This window comes from Helianthus annuus, chromosome 14 (genome assembly GCF_002127325.2).
Source record: "Helianthus annuus cultivar XRQ/B chromosome 14, HanXRQr2.0-SUNRISE, whole genome shotgun sequence".
In the NCBI taxonomy this organism is placed as follows: Eukaryota; Viridiplantae; Streptophyta; class Magnoliopsida; order Asterales; family Asteraceae; genus Helianthus; species Helianthus annuus.
Window position 1 is genome coordinate 63607232 of NC_035446.2, and position 17550 is coordinate 63624781.

The following is a 17550-nucleotide window of genomic DNA, read 5'->3' on the forward strand; positions in this document are numbered from 1 at the left end:
GTCCCGCATACCGTCCACCCCCATTAAAATAAGTAAACCAGTCCTCTTCTTCAATTACAAGCCTCTGCAACTCTTTCTACCAACGAAAGCTTCAATTCTTGCTTCCCATCTTCATCTCCTCATTCTCGCAGCGCTGGTTACACCTTCTGCATCAATGGCAGAATACCACCGCCACACATTCACCCTAATTTTTACCATAACACTCATCTACACCTCCCTAATTTCACTCATTTTCAACACAACAGACCCAAACGTATTAAACCAGTTACGAAAAGGGTTGGATTTGAGCAGCAGCCAACTTTCACCAGGGATTACTCCTAATATTGGTGATTCGGGCATTGGTGGTGTTCTAGTTATACAGCTGAAGAAGAAACCAAATCTAGTTCCATCCCTCACTCCTGTTGCGGGTTACGATTCCATCCTTCTCGTGAGACATTCATTAGGGGTGTTAAAAACCGGATATCCGAAATTTTTGAATTTTTCGGATTTGGATATCGGATATTTCTGATCGGATTTTCGGATAAGGATAGTTTTGAACACCCCTACCTATATATACCTTTGTAAATGATGAACATCTCTATTACTTAATCCTATGATATACCTTTTAAAAAAAACTTAATCATATGATATTAAAAATGGTATCTAAACCATCAAGTAAAATATAAGATGTAACAAACTATGATATTAAAAATGGAATATTAAAAATCGTACACGAGTTCTAAAAAAGTAAAGGTTAATAAATTGTTAAAAGATTATCTTTCCTCTATCAATTCCTGCATCGATTCCTGCATCGAGTATAGTTTTTTTTTATGAACGGCGACTATATCGAGTATACTCACCCCCTTACTCCTTCCCGATCACCGAACCAGGACCGGCATTCCCATCACCGCTCGGCAACCCCCACCTCGATCAAGTCCTGCATATCGTCAACCCTCATTAAAATAAGTAAACCGATCACCTTCTTCAATTACAAGCCTCTGCAACTCTTTCTACCAACGAAAGCTTCAACTCTTGCTTCCCATCTTCATCTCCTCATTCCCGCAGCACCGGTTACTCCTTCTGCATCAATGGCAGATTACCACCACCACACATTCACCCAAATTTTAACCATAACACTCATCTACACCTTCCTAATTTCACTCATTTGCAGCACACCAGACTCCAACGTATTAAACCAGTTACGAAAAGGGTTGGATTTGAGCAGCAGCCAACTTTCACCCGGGATTACTCCTAATATTGGTGATTCGGGCATTGGTGGTGTTCTAGTTATACAACAGATGAAGAAACCAAATCTAGTTCCATCTCTCACTCCTGTTGTGGTTAATGATATCACTCTTCTCGTGAGACATTCATTAGTGGTGTTAAAAACCGGATATCCGAAATTTTTGAATATTTCGGATTCGGATATTGGATATTTCGGATCGGATTTTCGGATATGGATAGTTTTGAACACCCCTACCTATATATACCTTTGTAAATGATGAACATCTCTATTACTTAATCCTATGATATACCTTTCAAAAAAACTTAATCATATGATATTAAAAATGGTATCTTAAACCATCAAGTAAAATATAAGATGTAACTAACTATGATATTAAAAATGGTATATTAATAATGGTACACGAGTTCTAAAAAGAAGTAAAGGTTAATAAATTGTTAAAAGATTAACTTTCCTCTATCAATTCTTGCATCGATTCCTACATCGAGTATACTTTTATTTTGAACGGCGACTGCATCGAGTATACTTACCCCCTTACTCCTCCCGATCACCGAACCAGGACCGGCATTCCCATCACCGCTCGGCAACCCCCTCCCCGATCAAGTCCTGCATATAGTCAACCCTCATAAAAATAAGTAAACCGATCATCTTCTTCAATTACAAGCCTCTGTAACTCTTTCTACCAACGAAAGCTTTAACTCTTGCTTCCCATCTTCATCTCCTCATTCCCGCAGCACCGGTTACACCTTCTGCATCAGTGGCAGAATACCACCGCCACACATTCACCCTAATTTTTACCATAACACTCATCTACACCTCCCTAATTTCACTCATTTTCAGCACAAAAGACCTCAACGTATTAAACCAGTTACGAAAAGGGTTGGATTTGAGCAGCAGCCAACTTTCACCAGGGATTACTCCTCGTATTGGTGATTCAGGCATTGGTGGTGTTCTAGTTATACAGCTGATGAAGAAACCAAATCTAGTTCCGTCCCTCACTCCTGTTGCGGGTTACGATTCCATCCTTCTCGTGAGACATTCATTAGGAGTGTTAAAAACCAGATATCCGAAATTTTCGAATATTTCAGATTTGGATATCGGATATTTCGGATCGGATTTTCAGATAAGTATAGTTTTGAACACCCTTACCTATATATACCTTTGTAAATGATGAACATCTCTATTACTTAATCCTATGATATACCTTTCAAAAAAAACTTAATCATATGATATTAATGATATTAAAAATGGTATCTTAAACCATCAAGTAAAATATAGGATGTAACTAACTATGATATTAAAAATGGAATATTAAAAATGGTACACGAGTTCTAAAAAAGTAAAGGTTAGTAAATTGTTAAAAGATTATCTTTCCTCTATCAATTCCTGCATCGATTCCTGCATCGAGTATAGTTTTTTTATGAACGGCGACTGCATCGAGTATACTCACCCCCTTACTCCTCCCCGATCACCGAACCAGGACCGGCATTCCCATCACCGCTCGGCAACCCCCTCCTCGATCAAGTCCTACATATCGTCAACCCTCATCAAAATAAGTAAACCGATCACCTTCTTCAATTACAAGCCTCTGCAACTCTTTCTACCAACGAAAGCTTCAACTCTTGCTTCCCATCTTCATCTCCTCATTCCCGCAGCACCGGTTACACCTTCTGCATCAATGGCAGATTACCACCGCCACACATTCACCCAAATTTTAACCATAACACTCATCTACACCTTCCAAATTTCACTCATTTTCAGCACACCTGACCCCAACGTATTAAAACAGTTATGAAAAGGGTTGGATTTGAGCAGCAGCTAACTTTCACCAGGGATTACTCTTAGTATTGGTGATTCGGGCATTGGTGGTGTTCCAGTTATACAACTGAAGAAGAAACCAAATGTAGTTCCGTCCCTCACTCCTATTGCGGGTAACGATTCCATCCTTCTCGTGAGCTATTCATTAGGGGTGTTAAAAACTGGATATCCAAAATGCGGATATTCGAATTTTTCGGATACCAGATTTCACTATCCAAATCTGTATCCGAAATTCATATCGGAATTTTCGGATATCCGATCGGGTAGTGAATCGGATATCCGAAAATTCAACTTTTTATTTAGTTTTTATTTTTTTTATTATTTTTTCATATTTGGAACCGGATATTTCGGATATCCAAATATAAGTTTTCGGATATTTTGGATATATTTCAGATATTTTCGTATAGTTTTTCGGATATTTCGGATACTTCAGATATTCTCGGATATTCGGAGATCCGAAAAAAAATAAAAATTAAATTTTCGGATATTTCGGATACTTCAGATATTTTCGGATATTTCGGATTCAGATATCGGATATTTCGGATCGGATTTTCGAATACGGATAGTTTTGAACACCTCTAACTTTCATACCACTTCTCTCCTCATTCCTGCGGCACCGGTTACACCTTCTGCATCAATGGCAGATTACCACCACCACACATTCACCCTAATTTTAACCCTAACACTCATCTACACCTTCCTAATTTCACTCATTTTCAGCACAACAGATCCCAACGTATTAAACCAGTTACGAAAAGGGATGGATTTGAGCAACAATAATTTTCCCCTCCTCAACTTAAGTACAATCCCTCAATGAAACTTGTTTTACGTGGGAATGCCCTGTTTCAGTCGAGTTCCTCAAAAATTCCTCCTAAACCCAGTTCACCCACGGGTTCCCAGCCCGATAGAAGCAGCCAACTTTCACCTGGGATTACTCCTAATACTAGTGATTCGGGCATTGGCGGTGTTCCCGCTATACAGCTGAAGAAGAAACAAAATGTAGTTCGGTCCCTCACTCCTGTTGCGGTATTTGCTGGTTTACCGCTTTTCACCGTCCCTTTAAGTCTCTACTTATAAAAATTGAAGAAAGCTAACTCAAGTAAACAACCGAGCTCACTTGTTATTCACCCCATGGACCCGTCTAACTCAGTTAACACAATCAGGATTTCAATCACCAATGACACACAGATGCATGCTAGTGTTGGCAGTGGTTCGAGTAAGTCCCCTGTAATCAAGTCTGGAAACATGATCATTTTGGTTCTAGTTTTAAGTAGAGCTCGGGCATGGCGGGTTCGAGGTCGTTTACAAGGGCCAATTAGAAGATGGCACAACAATAGCAGTCAAAAGAATGGAATATGGTGTGATTAGCAACAAAGCATTAGCTGAATTTGTATCAGAATTTCAATTTTAACAAAGGTTAGACACAGATATTTGGTGTCACTTTGAGGGTATTCAACTGAAGGGCTCGAAAGAATTCTTGTTAATGAATATATGCCTCAAGGTGCATTAAGTAGGCATGTATTTCATTGGAAAAACTTCAAATTGGAACCACTTTTTTGGAAAAGGAGGTTAAATATTGCATTGGATGTGGCTAGAGGTATGGAATATCTTCATACTTTGGCTCATCAGAGCTTTATACACCGGGATCTTAAATCGTCCAATATTTTACTTGGAGATGATTTTTGAGCCAAAGTTTCAGACTTTGGACCGGTGAAACTCTTCCTCGATGGTGGGAAGTAAAATTATGACTCAGGTAGCTGGGACGCTTGGATACGTTGCCCCTGAATATGCTATGCTGGTAACTATCTTTTTTTGTTTATATATATATATATATATATACTGGGGATCCTACGGAAAGTGTGTTTTTCCTAGAAAGTCTAGGAAGCGATCTGGGCCATCCAATGGGTGTGTTTAATGGTTGAGATCATCTTGGTGGCATTTTGATAATATGTGTTTCTTAAAAATAGGATTATTTAATTAATCAGGGGTAGATATGTCATTTAGCTTGTTTTAAATTTGGAAATAATTGTCATTCCATAACCACCCCACATTTCTTGCGATTTTTCTCTCTCTCTCTCTCTCCCTTTCTCTCTTCTCTCTCTCTGTTTCTTCTATCCTTCATGAAGAAACACATCAAGAAAACACATCGTATTAATCTGCTTGCTAATCTGCTTGCTATTAAAACACAGCGTCAAGAAATCCTCCAACATTACCAACATGAGTGCTAAAACACAACTGTATTAATATGCTTGCTGTTAAAACACAATGTCAAGAAATCCTCCAGCATTACCTGCATGGATGGTAAAACAACGTCAAGAAATCCTCCAGCATTACCAACATGAATGCTAAACCACAACTGTATTATTCTGCTTGCTGTTAAAACACAATGTCAAGAAATCCTCCAGCATTACCAGCATGGATGGTAAAACACAGCGTCAAGAAATCCTCCAGCATTACCAACATGAATGCTAAAACACAACTGTATGAATCTGCTTGCTGCTAAAACACAATGTCAAGAAATCCTCTAGCATTACCAGCATGGATGGTAAAACACAACGTCAAGAAATCCTCCAGCATTTCCAACATGAACGCTAAAACACAACTGTATTAATCTTCTTGCTGTTAAAACACAATGTCAAGAAATCCTCCAGCATTACCTGCATGGATGGTAAAACACAGCGTCAAGAAATCCTCCAGCATTACCAGCATGAGTGTTAAAACAGAATGTCAAGAAATCCTCCATCATTACTAGCATGACTTCAACCTCCCTAACTGTTAAAACACGTTATCAAGAAACAGTCTGATAGTGATCCTGAAAAAGATTAATAAACAAAACAGAAAGCTACAAATATGGAAGTTAAAACACACCATCCAATATCTAAAAAAAAGGTGATCTTCATATTTCAAACCATCAGTCACATTATGGAATCAATAAACACAAAGACTTCAACCTCTCTGACTATTAAAACACATTACCAAGAACAAGAACAAGCTGATGGTTTCCAGTTAAATGTTAATAACCATCTCCACAATCAACAAATGTGTTTGAAGCCATGATTTTTCTCTCTGGAAAAATTATTGAATACGAATACTACTAGTGAAGAAGAAAACCATAGAAAGAATTGTATATACATATGATTTGAATGAGATTTGGATTCGAAACACAACCAAAATTCCGAAAATCATGGACACAATCAGTTACCTTCGAGATCATGCAATGTTAGTTAATGAAATATAAATTCCAAAAATAAAATTAAAATGTGAAATTGCATAATTGCCCTTCTAGTTAAAATAACTCAATGCCACATGTCTAATTCTCATTGCTTCCTAGACTTCCTAGGAAAAATACACTTTCTACCCAACTCCTATTCTCTCTCTCTCTCTCTCTAAATATATATATATATATATATATATATATATATATATATATATATATATATATATATATATATATTGTAAGGATCATTTCAGAACTCAATATATTTTTGAGAACTTACAGAACTCTTTTAGATCCTTAGATTCTTTGATCTATGATTTAAATCAATCATGGTATTTGCATATTAGTTCCTTAAATTTCTCTATACCATAACCATCCCAAAATATTTCCTCTCTCTAAAAAAACACAATTTGTTATTTTCCGAATATTACAGTTTACAAATTTATACATTCATTCTTTTAATTCTGGAGCTTGACAAAATAGGATTAATGAGAATCCATGCAAACAAATATTATTAAGAGTTTAATTTGGGTTTGCTGTAGTCCACATGTCCACTAAGAGAATAACTCACATGGAAGCTTTTTATATACATGGAACGAAAAAAAAGAGACGACTAAATCTGTGTATGTTTAGGTTACAATCTATTTAGTTTTTGAATATTTTGATTGTGTATATGTGTAAATGCTCATCTTTTTGTTACTTACACATGTGTAGACATATTTTGTACATATGTGTAAATATTGATATTTTTATTAAAAAAGATTGTAAACGTTGATTAAGTTATATCTTTTGAGTGATGAATATCTTTTCCGTCCATTTACATATACGTGAATAGACAATTAGTTTGAATAGTGGAAGCTTAGTATAAAGATTTACCTATACGTAAATAGATGATCACTTTGAAAAATGGAATTTAGTATAAAGATTTGCATATATGTAAATAGACTATTGGTTTTTAAAGTGAATAATTAATACGAAAATTTACAGATATGTTAATAATGTATTGGTTTGAAATATAGATGATAGTAAGAGTTATATATGCGAAATTAAAAGACAATTAATCTTTGAAAAATTTGAGACAATTTTAAGATTTACATATATAAAAATAGTAGAATTACACACATGTATAAGTAATTGTACAGTACCTAAACAGTTTGGTCTTGAATGAGTTTAACGCATGATCATATTAAGGATCATTTTAGTTATTCACGTATGTGTAAATATGTAAGTAATTAAACATTACAAAAGGAATATAATATATTTATTTATTTAAAATAATGATCAAGTATTTTTTAGGGAATCAAACATTACAAAGTGTATATTATGGATTTACGTTTCAGTTAGGTAACTTTTAAAAACTTTTGAATAAATAAAAAGTTCTAATACGATTAAAAATATATGAATGAATAAAAACTTCTATTACAGAAATATTGCTCATGATTACATATCTTATTCTAAATGGAGAGAGAAGAGAAAAACAATTAAATAATTACCTAATTAGAGAGAGAAACTATTTATTAATTGACAATTATACCCTTTTGTATTTATTTTTAATTGTTTAAGATTAATTAAAATGAGTGGACTACAATGGTTTTTAAAGTTCTCACTAAAAAAATGGGGTTCTGTAAAGAACCCAACCCTATATATATATATATATATATATATATATATATATATATATAGGATAGGAGTTGGCCAGAAAGTCCAAATTTCCTAAAAAGTGTAAAAAGTCATAAAACACCATAATGTCAACCATAAAACACACCAAAAACCCACAAATAATATGATGAAGATTACTAAAACATCATGTATGTGGGTTTTGTGTTGTGTTTTACATGTTAAGGCTCTAATTGTGGAATGACAAATATTATTGTGTTTTATGTTGTTTAGCATTGTGTGTTTTATATTCATAGTTCTACGATGGTGTGTTTGATGTTTTTATGGACTATTAGAGTTTGAATATGGTGTTTTAGTAATATTCATTCTATTATTTGTGAGTTTTAGGTGTGTTTTATGTCTGAAATTATTGTGTTTTATGACTTTTTACACTTTTTAGGAAAAACACACTCTCCGTAGGATCCCCACTCTATATATATATATATAGGGTAATGCTAGACAAAAAACCCTCAAAATTTTAGGAAACTCTGGAAACTCAAATCTCCACCCATTTTTACCCAACCTCCCGACATTTTTTTTTTTGAAAAAAAAAATAACACATGTAATATACATGTTTTAAAGTGCTTTGGGCCAAAAAAAAACAAAAAAACGCCGAAGGGATTTTTTTTAAAAAAAATAAACAAATTTCAGCAATGTCCGGTTGCCTAACATGTGTTAGGCACAAAAGACATAAATTGCTGATTTTTTTTAAATCATCCCTTCGGCGCTTTTTTGATTTTTTTGGCCCAAAACTCTTAAAAACATGTATATTACATGTGTTATTTTTTTCAAAAAAAAAATGTCGGGAGGTTGGGTTTTCTAGGGTTTTTTATATATATAGGGTTTTCTATATAGCCCTACCCTATATATATATATATATATATATATATATATATATATATATATATATATATATATATATATATTATGGACGTGACAAAAGGGCAGGTTGGAAACGATTAACTTTTGGAATAGGTCAAGTAAAAAACTTTGAATCGAGATTTTGTTTCGATATTTTCTGATATTCGGGTATCTGAAAAAAAATTAAATTCGGATATTTCGGATTCAGATATCAGATATTTCGGATCGGATTTTCGGATACGGATAGTTTTGAACACCTCTACTTTCATACCACTTCTCTCCTCATTCCCACGGCACCGGTTACACCTTCTGCATCAATGGCAGATTACCACCGACACACATTCAACCTAATTTTAACCATAACACTCCTCTACACCTTCCTAATTTCACTCGTTTTCAGTACAACAGATCCCAACGTATTAAACCAGTTACGAAAAGGGTTGGATTGGTGCAACAATAATTTTTCCCCTCCCCAGCTTAAGTACAATCCCTCCATGAAACTTGTTTTAAGTGGAAACCCACTGTTTCAATCGAGTTCATCGAAAATTTCTTCTAAATCCAGTGCACCCACGGGTTCCCAGCCCGACAGCAGGAGTCAACTTTCACCTGGGAGTACTCCTAGTACTGGTGATTCGGGCATTGGTGGTGTTCCCTCTATACAGCTGAAGAAGAAACCAAATGTAGTTTCGTCCCTACTCCTGTTGTGGCTTTTGCTGGGTTAGCACCTTTAACCGTCCCTTTTGGTCTCTACTTATTCAAATTGAAGAAAGCTAACTCAAGTGAACCACCGAGCTCATTTGTTATTCAACCCCTGGACCCGTCTGACTCAGTTAACACAGTCAGGATTTCAATCGCCAATGACACATAGATGCATGCTGGTGTTGGCAGTGGTTCGAGTGAGTCCCCTATAATCAAGTATGGAAACATTATCATTTCGGTTCAAGTTTTAAAAACTGCGACCAAAAACTTCACAAAGGAAAGCGAGCTCGGGCATGGGGGGTTGGAGGTCGTTTACAGGGGCCAGTTAGATGATGGTACAAAAATAGCAGTCAAAAGAATGGAATTTGGTGTGATTAGCAACAAAGCACTAGATGAATTTGTATCAGAAATTTCAGTTTTAACAAAGGTTAGACACAGACATTTGGTGTAACTTTGAGGGTATTCAACTGGAGGGCTCGAAAGAATTCTTGTTTATGAATATATGCCTCATGGTGCATTAAGTAGGCATCTATTTCATTGGAAAAACTTCAAATTGGAACCACTTTCTTGGAAAAGGAGGTTAAATATTGCATTGGATGTGGCTAGAGGTATGGAAAGTCTTCATACTTTGGCTCATAGGAGCTTTATACACCGGGAACTTAAATTGACCAATATTTTACTTGGAAGATGATTTTCGAGCCAAAGTTTCGGACTTTGGACTGGTTAAACTCAGTCCTGGATGTTGGGAAGTAAAATTTTGACTAAGGTTGCTAGGACGTTTGGATATGTTGCCCCTGAATATGCTGGTAACTATCTTTTAAATATATATGTGTATATATATATATATATATATATATATATATATATATATATATATATTATGGATGTGACAAAAGGGTAGGTGGGAAACGATTAACTTTTGGCATGGGTCAAGTAAAAAACTTTGAATCGATATTTTGTTTCCATATTTTCGGATATTCGGGTATCCGAAAAAAATAAAAATCAAATTTTCAGATATTTCGGATATCCGAAATATCCAAAAAAATTTAAAATCACTATCCGAATCCGAATCCGAATCCGAATCCGAAAAATTCGGATCTCTGAATTTTCGGATATTTCGGATTCGAATATCATATATGCATACCAGTGTTGGCAGTGGTTCGAGTGAGTCCACTATAATGAAGTCGAGAAACATGATCATTTCGGTTCAAATTTTAAAAAGTGCGACCAAAAACTTTGCAAAGGAAAGTGAGCTCGGGCATGGCAGGTTCGAGGTCATTTATAAGGGCTAGTTAGACGACGGCACCAAAATAGCAGTCAAAAGAATGGAATCTGGTGTGATTAGCAACAAAGCATTAGATAAATTTGTATAAGAAATTTTAGTTTTAACAAAGGCTAGACATAGACATTTTGTGTCACTTTTAGGGTATTCAACTGAAGGGCTTGAAAAATTTCTTGTTTATAAATATATTCCTCAAGGTGCATTAAGTAGACATCTATTTCATTGGAAAAACTTCAAATTAGAACCACTTTCTTGGAAAAGGAGGTTACATATTGCATTGGATGTGGCTAGAGGTATGGAATATCTTCATACTTTGGCTCATCGGAGCTTTATACACGGGGATCTTAAATCGTCCAATATTTTACTCGGCGATGATTTTTGAGCCAAAGTTTCAGACTTTGGACTGGTGAAAGTCGTCCTAGATGGTGGGAAGTAAAATTATGACTCGGGTAGCTGGGACGTTTGGATACGTTGCCCCTGAATATGCTGGTAACTTTTTTTTCTTTATATATATATATATATATTATGGATGTGATAAAAGGGCAAGGTGGAAACGATTAACTTGGGTCAAGTAAAAAACTTTAAATCGAGATTTTGATTCCATATTTTCAGATATTTGGATATCCGAAAATATAGAAACTAAATTTTTGGATATTTCGGACATATATCCGAAATATCTGAAATATCCGAAATATCTGAAAAAATTTAAAATCACTATCTGAATATGAAGAATTTGGATATCTGAATTTCAGAATTCCTAAATTTCGGATATCTAAATTTTTGGATATTTCAGATTCGGATATCAGATATTTCGGATACAGATAGTTTTGCACACCTCTAACTTTCATACCACTTCTCTCCTCATTCCCACAACACCTGTTACACCATCTATATCAATGGCAGATTACCAACGCCACACATTCATCGTAATTTTAACCATAACACTCCTCTATACCTTCCTAGTTTCACTCGTTTTCAGCACAATAGATCCCAACGTATTAAACAAGTTACGAAAAGGGTTGGATTTGAGCAACAATAATTTTCCCCCTCCTTAGCTTTAGTACAATCCCTCCATGTTGATGCATAATGTCTATCACATGCGTCATCAGTTTATGTCATGTCATTTATATGTAATAGGCTAGCTTTGTGGGTTAAAAAGTTAAGTTTAAGTGTTTTTGACCAGATCGCACGACCTGGTAGGTCAGGCCGCACGTGGTGGGGTATGTCCAACTCGTGCGGTCTGGATGTGTTATTCAATGCGATCTGGTGAAGCCTATAAATAGGCTAGTAGTATTCTTCATTTGTAACATTCTGGAGAATTTTGTACCTAAGTGCTGTCTGATTCTCTCTTTACCAAAACGTATTATGTCAATGAAGAACATTTTAAAGTGACTTTCTACTCTTCTACTCCTGTTCTAACACTGATTGATGGTTTCTAGTCTGATTCCGCCTTTCTAGAAACTAGATCTGACTCTGATTAACTCGTTTGGATGAATCCTAGATCCTACAAGTGGTATCAGAGCTCAGGATGAGTCAAATCTGTTGGTATCAGTGTTTTGAATGGTTTAGAACCATATACTTCTAATCTTTCTTGGATTTTCAGACGAATTCACGGATAAAATGGACTGAATTTTAGATATTGTGTGTAAAACATCATTTTGAACAATTGTACAAAGTTGCAGACCATAAATCGAACTAAAACTGATCCAAAATGACAAAAACTTGAAATTTGATAAGGAAAGTCTTCAAACGAGGTGAAACTGTTCAAATCGTGTGAAATTGATGCTTAAATCCTGTGAAATTGATCAGATCGTCTGAATCTTGTTCAAACCGTTTGAAAATCTTGTCCAGATCACATGAATTGGACCAGATCGTTTGAAACTTTCAAACTGTGTGACCAGATCGCACGACTTGAGTGTCCAGATCGTGTGAATTCATCAGACCGCACGAATTGAAATTTTTTTTAACTAGTATTTATCACCTCGCACGATTTGGATAGTCCAGGTCGTTTGAAACATTCAGGTCGTTTGAAAGGTCCAGGTCGTCTGAAAGTCCAGATTGTTTGAAAGTCCAGGTGGCTTGAAATTGTGATTTTTTTCAAAACTTAGAAATTTTTCGAAACATTTTTCAAAGTATACAAATGGATAATCAAGAGTTTTACAATGAGTTTTTCGGAGGATGTATGACTGTTCAAACTCCAGCAAGTATAGCCCAGAATGTAAATATGGAGAACGAGCTAGGAACCATGCAAAAACCACCGAAACTGCTCAACATTGAAGATTATTCGGGGTGGCAGGATAGATTTCGCACGTGGGTTCAGGCGAATCACCTCGAATGTTGGCTGAAAGTTGAAACGAAATATGTAGTTCCTATTAATGATGCTGGTCTTCCGAAAACACTTAACATGTTAACTCCGGCTGAACAAGAAAACTTTAAAGCCGAGAAGAAGATGGTCAGTATATTGCAACAAGCAATTAAGGAAGACATTTTGGTACTGCTAAAGCATCAGGGTGACGCGCAACGCGCAATCTATTTGGAATGCTCTTAAAATTAAATTTCTTGGGAGTGTTTCAATGATCAATAGCAAAAAGGCGCTACTGAAAAAAGAATTTGACACATTTACTGCTATCAGTGGAGAATCAACGAAAGAATTGATTGAGAGGTACTGTCACTTGGTAGTGGAGATGAAATGTTTGGATATAGAAAAATCAGACAAAGAGTGGGTTGATAAGTTGGCTGACGCACTACCACAAGAAGAGTGGGGTACGTTCTTATTGGTTTTGAAGAACAACTTGGAATACGTGGGTTTCAATTTGAGTACGTTTATTGAGAGAATTGAAGCTCAGGAGCTTGAACTTCGGAAAATGAGGAAAATGAAATCTGCAAACGTACAGCAAGATGTTCAGCTTTATTACAAAGGAAACTCATCTGCCACATATGCTCTAAGTCCAAAGATTTAAATGGCATTCAGTGCAGATTCTTCATCGGGAGTACCTCAAAGCATGCCTAACAACAACGTTTCACCGTTTTCAAATTACGAACCGAATCCTAAGGTTCAAAATTTTCAAGAACAGGTTTCTTCTCAAAGTTCTTCAGGTTCGAACAATCAGGGTTATAGTAATGGGATACAGTACAATATCGCTGTTAATATAAAAAACGGTCAAGATTTTACCAAGACAGCCGCAAAGCAGCATATGGCACTTCTAGCTTCTGTACTTGAGTCTTACGAGAGTCTAGTAGCCGGACGAATTGGTAACCCAAACATGACTAAAGAAGATTACGATCAAATTGATCCCGAGGAACTAGAACTTATCGACATAAAATGGGGTATGGCGAGCATTGTATGAAGAGCTCAGAGGTTCATGGAAATTACCGGAAGAAGTAGTCTTGCAGGTCCTGATCCTAAACTTGGATTCGACAAATCGAAGGTGACTTGCTTCAAGTGTAAAGAGAAGGGGCACTTCAAGCGTGAATGTCCAAACAGAGAGGTTAATATCCACCAGAATCCATTCGCCAACGATTATTACCGACAGGCCATCTATCATAAAAACTGTCAAAGGAAATGAATGAATAGACTTTGAAAGAAATAGTAGACAAAGCTCTTATGGTCAAGCTGCAAGAGGTAGAACAAACTAAAACACCTTCTGATAACAATGAGACCAAAGATGCAACTCAAGAGTCAGTGTCAGTTGAAAATGAGTCAATTATCGAGACTTGTGATACGTATGAGTCAGGAGAGAAGTCCGAGTCCGATGACAAATCAGAAAATGTGAAGTCCGAGTCCAATGACAAATCAAAAAATGTGAAGTCCGAATCCAAAGAGAAATCTGAGTCTGAGTCCGGAGAGTTTGGTAAATCGGAAAGTAAAAATGATAAATGTGACAACTTGAGTTTCCAAGATTCCACCTTCGCATTAATTGCACGTTAAATTGTTTAGTTGTTTGCTTCCACGACTTGTTTGCCTTGTAACTGTACACACTGGATTATATGTTGAGATAGTTGTTTGATATGTTATCTATTTAATGTGATTAAGGTGTTTAACATGTAACCTGTTTGATAAACTTAAACCGTTTAAATCTGAATGTGATCGACGAAACCGGAGTGTTTCGCCATAACCCATACTCGACGAAACTGAGTGGTTCGTCGTAAGCCTTAGCGACGAAACAAAGAGTGTTTTGTCACGGATATCTCGACGAAACAAGTCGTTTCGCCGGCCCAATGTTTCGCCGAAGCCCATTAAGGGCCCAGTACGTTACGCGGTTATTTATTGAGTCCCACTGTTTCATTCATCACACTTTGAACAAATAAGAAACCCTAGAGCCCTCTCTCATCCTGTTGACGGCAACGGTGTGTCTTCGAAGCCCTTTCGTTTCGACCGATCAATCCATTAACTCTCCTATTTTGGTTAGTGTTTAACCCTTGTTGTTGGTGCAGTCATCTGTCGGCTTCGTCTTAGTGTCAAGTCTCGGCTACGGTGCGGATCTGATCGGGGATGACATCACGAGTTGTCACACCCCCAAAATCCACCCGCGGAATACCACCGCTTGGGAGCGTGACTGACCAGGATCAAGCCATCAATCATATCAAACATAGCATTTAATAATAAAAGTACTCAACGTAAGTCACCATGACATGATTGATGTATCAAAACCAAATACTGTTTTAAGTAGCGGAAGCAATGTAAAGTAAACCCAAATAAAGTTATAAGTTCAATAATGTTCATGATCCACATCCCACAACGACCTGCTCCTCCTTGTGCAAGCTCCAATATGTACCTAAGGTCCTGCAAGGCATGCAGCAAATAATCAACAAACTAGTTGAGCGAGTTCACAGAAAGTAAGTTCATAACATGCATAAGTATAGCTAGTGGGGGGCTTCCCATACTAGTGTGTACTAAAGGTGGGGGCTTCCCATGTTCATCCTGGTTAATGAGGGCTTCTCATTAACGGTACTTACTAGACTAACATCCGACCATGTGTTCTTCTTTACCGAGAACAGGAAAACGTACAGGGTCACGTAGGCTTTACGTGACGTGCCCTTCCCCGAGGACAGAGGTACGCGTGGGGGCTACGTAGGCTTTACGCAGCGTGGCCTTCCGACCTGGAAGCCAGTGAATGGTATTGGGTTACGTAGGTTTTACGTAACGTGTCCTTCCCGACCCGGGAGACATATGGCAATTGTACTGGGTTACGTAGGCTTTACGTAACGTGTCCTGACTAACCTGAGGACGATGGTCTATAGTCTGGTATATGCGTAAGTACGAGTAATCAATCCACATTCATCATATCCAACCCAATTCCCAACCCGGGAATCCCATGCCTTGGCTGTGTGAACTCACCTTGGTTTGCTCGGCAGATACACAAGGAATATAAGTAGCAAGTAACTGGTCACTCACGTCCTACCATGGTTATTATACGAGTCAGGTTCGCACATAGCATGTATATAGTAATCACGTATAGTCATGGCAAACATGTACGCACGTAAGCAGATAAGACATAGCATGCGTGATCCAATTGTCTAAGTCCAACAATACCCGGCCCAATGACATAAGCAGCCCAATAACAAAACAGTCCAGATTCTCAATCGGCCCAAATAGTTAAACGTATACCGGTCCAGTAGCAACAGTCCATAATTCAAATCGTTGGGCTCAACAGATTGGGCCCGTAACAGTGAAGGCCCAACAGTGTGCGTGTAAGTGATGGTCTCGACTCGCAACGGGGTTACGAGTCGCAACGAGGATCTCGAGTCGTATCGGCTGGATGCGAGTCGCAACGATGGTCTCGGTTCATCCCGGTCTGGTTACGAGTCGCAATCTGACTCGCAACCGTGGTTGCGGTTCGTGCGGTTGTGGTCTCGAGTCGAGACGGTGAGATGTCGACTCGCAATCTGAGTCGCAACCGGCGGTGTAACTGGTTTCCATAATTCTAGTCAATTAAACTCCGTGATTTCAGCAAACACATCCAGCAGTTTCGGAAACAGATCAAACACCGAAAATAACAGTTTCATAGCATCTTCAAATCAGCATCATTAACATATACATGACAGCCTCAAGAACACATAATCAGATCATCAAATAGGCCTAGACCGAATCATGAATCATATTATTGAACTAGCATGCAACCTAACCGGTTCGAATCAAACAATAAGTCGAGCATATAACGTAACCGTACATGTTATCCTATTTCGTATGAAATCATGATCATCATTCACAGAAAACGATTAACAAGAACACAATCAAATAACTCATACCAACCGAATACTAAATCATGCAATCCGATTTATCATGGCATCATCTAAGCATATAAAACACAGAATCATAGATGATATACTAACCGATTACAAGTAACGAGATGTGACCCGAACAAGAGGGTGATCGGATGGCCTTGTGCCGTCGATTCCTAAACAGCCGAGAGAGAGAGACGAGATAGAGGAGCTAGGGTTATGTGTGTGTGTTTGTGATTTGCAAAAGTGGTAAAACAAAACCCCTAACTCGGTTTTGTGTGTTGCGAGTGGGGAGTGGGCCGAGCCCACTCGGTTGTCTAATGGACCCGAGAACAAGGAGTGGCCCAAAGGGCTTTGTGTGGCCGGTTCACATACATACGACATACATACACACATAATGCATATAACAAATATTCATTTAAAATCATATAATTCGGTCCTCATAAGCACGTAACGTTACATCAAGCAAGCCTAAAGTTCGAGTTGTCACATTATCCCCAACTAATTGGAAATTTCGTCCCGAAATTTGGTATGCACTCACTGAGGAAGCTAGGTAAACTGTGCTGTTCACTG

The 17550-nt window shown here is 37.3% G+C and overlaps 2 pseudogenes; both read left to right on the forward strand.

Moving 5' to 3' along the window:
- The first annotated feature begins 1067 nt into the window (after positions 1-1067).
- On the forward strand, positions 1068-10079 carry LOC110906762 (annotated as a pseudogene).
- A 572-nt stretch (positions 10080-10651) lies between these two features.
- On the forward strand, positions 10652-12384 carry LOC110906761 (annotated as a pseudogene).
- The last annotated feature ends 5166 nt before the right edge of the window (positions 12385-17550 follow it).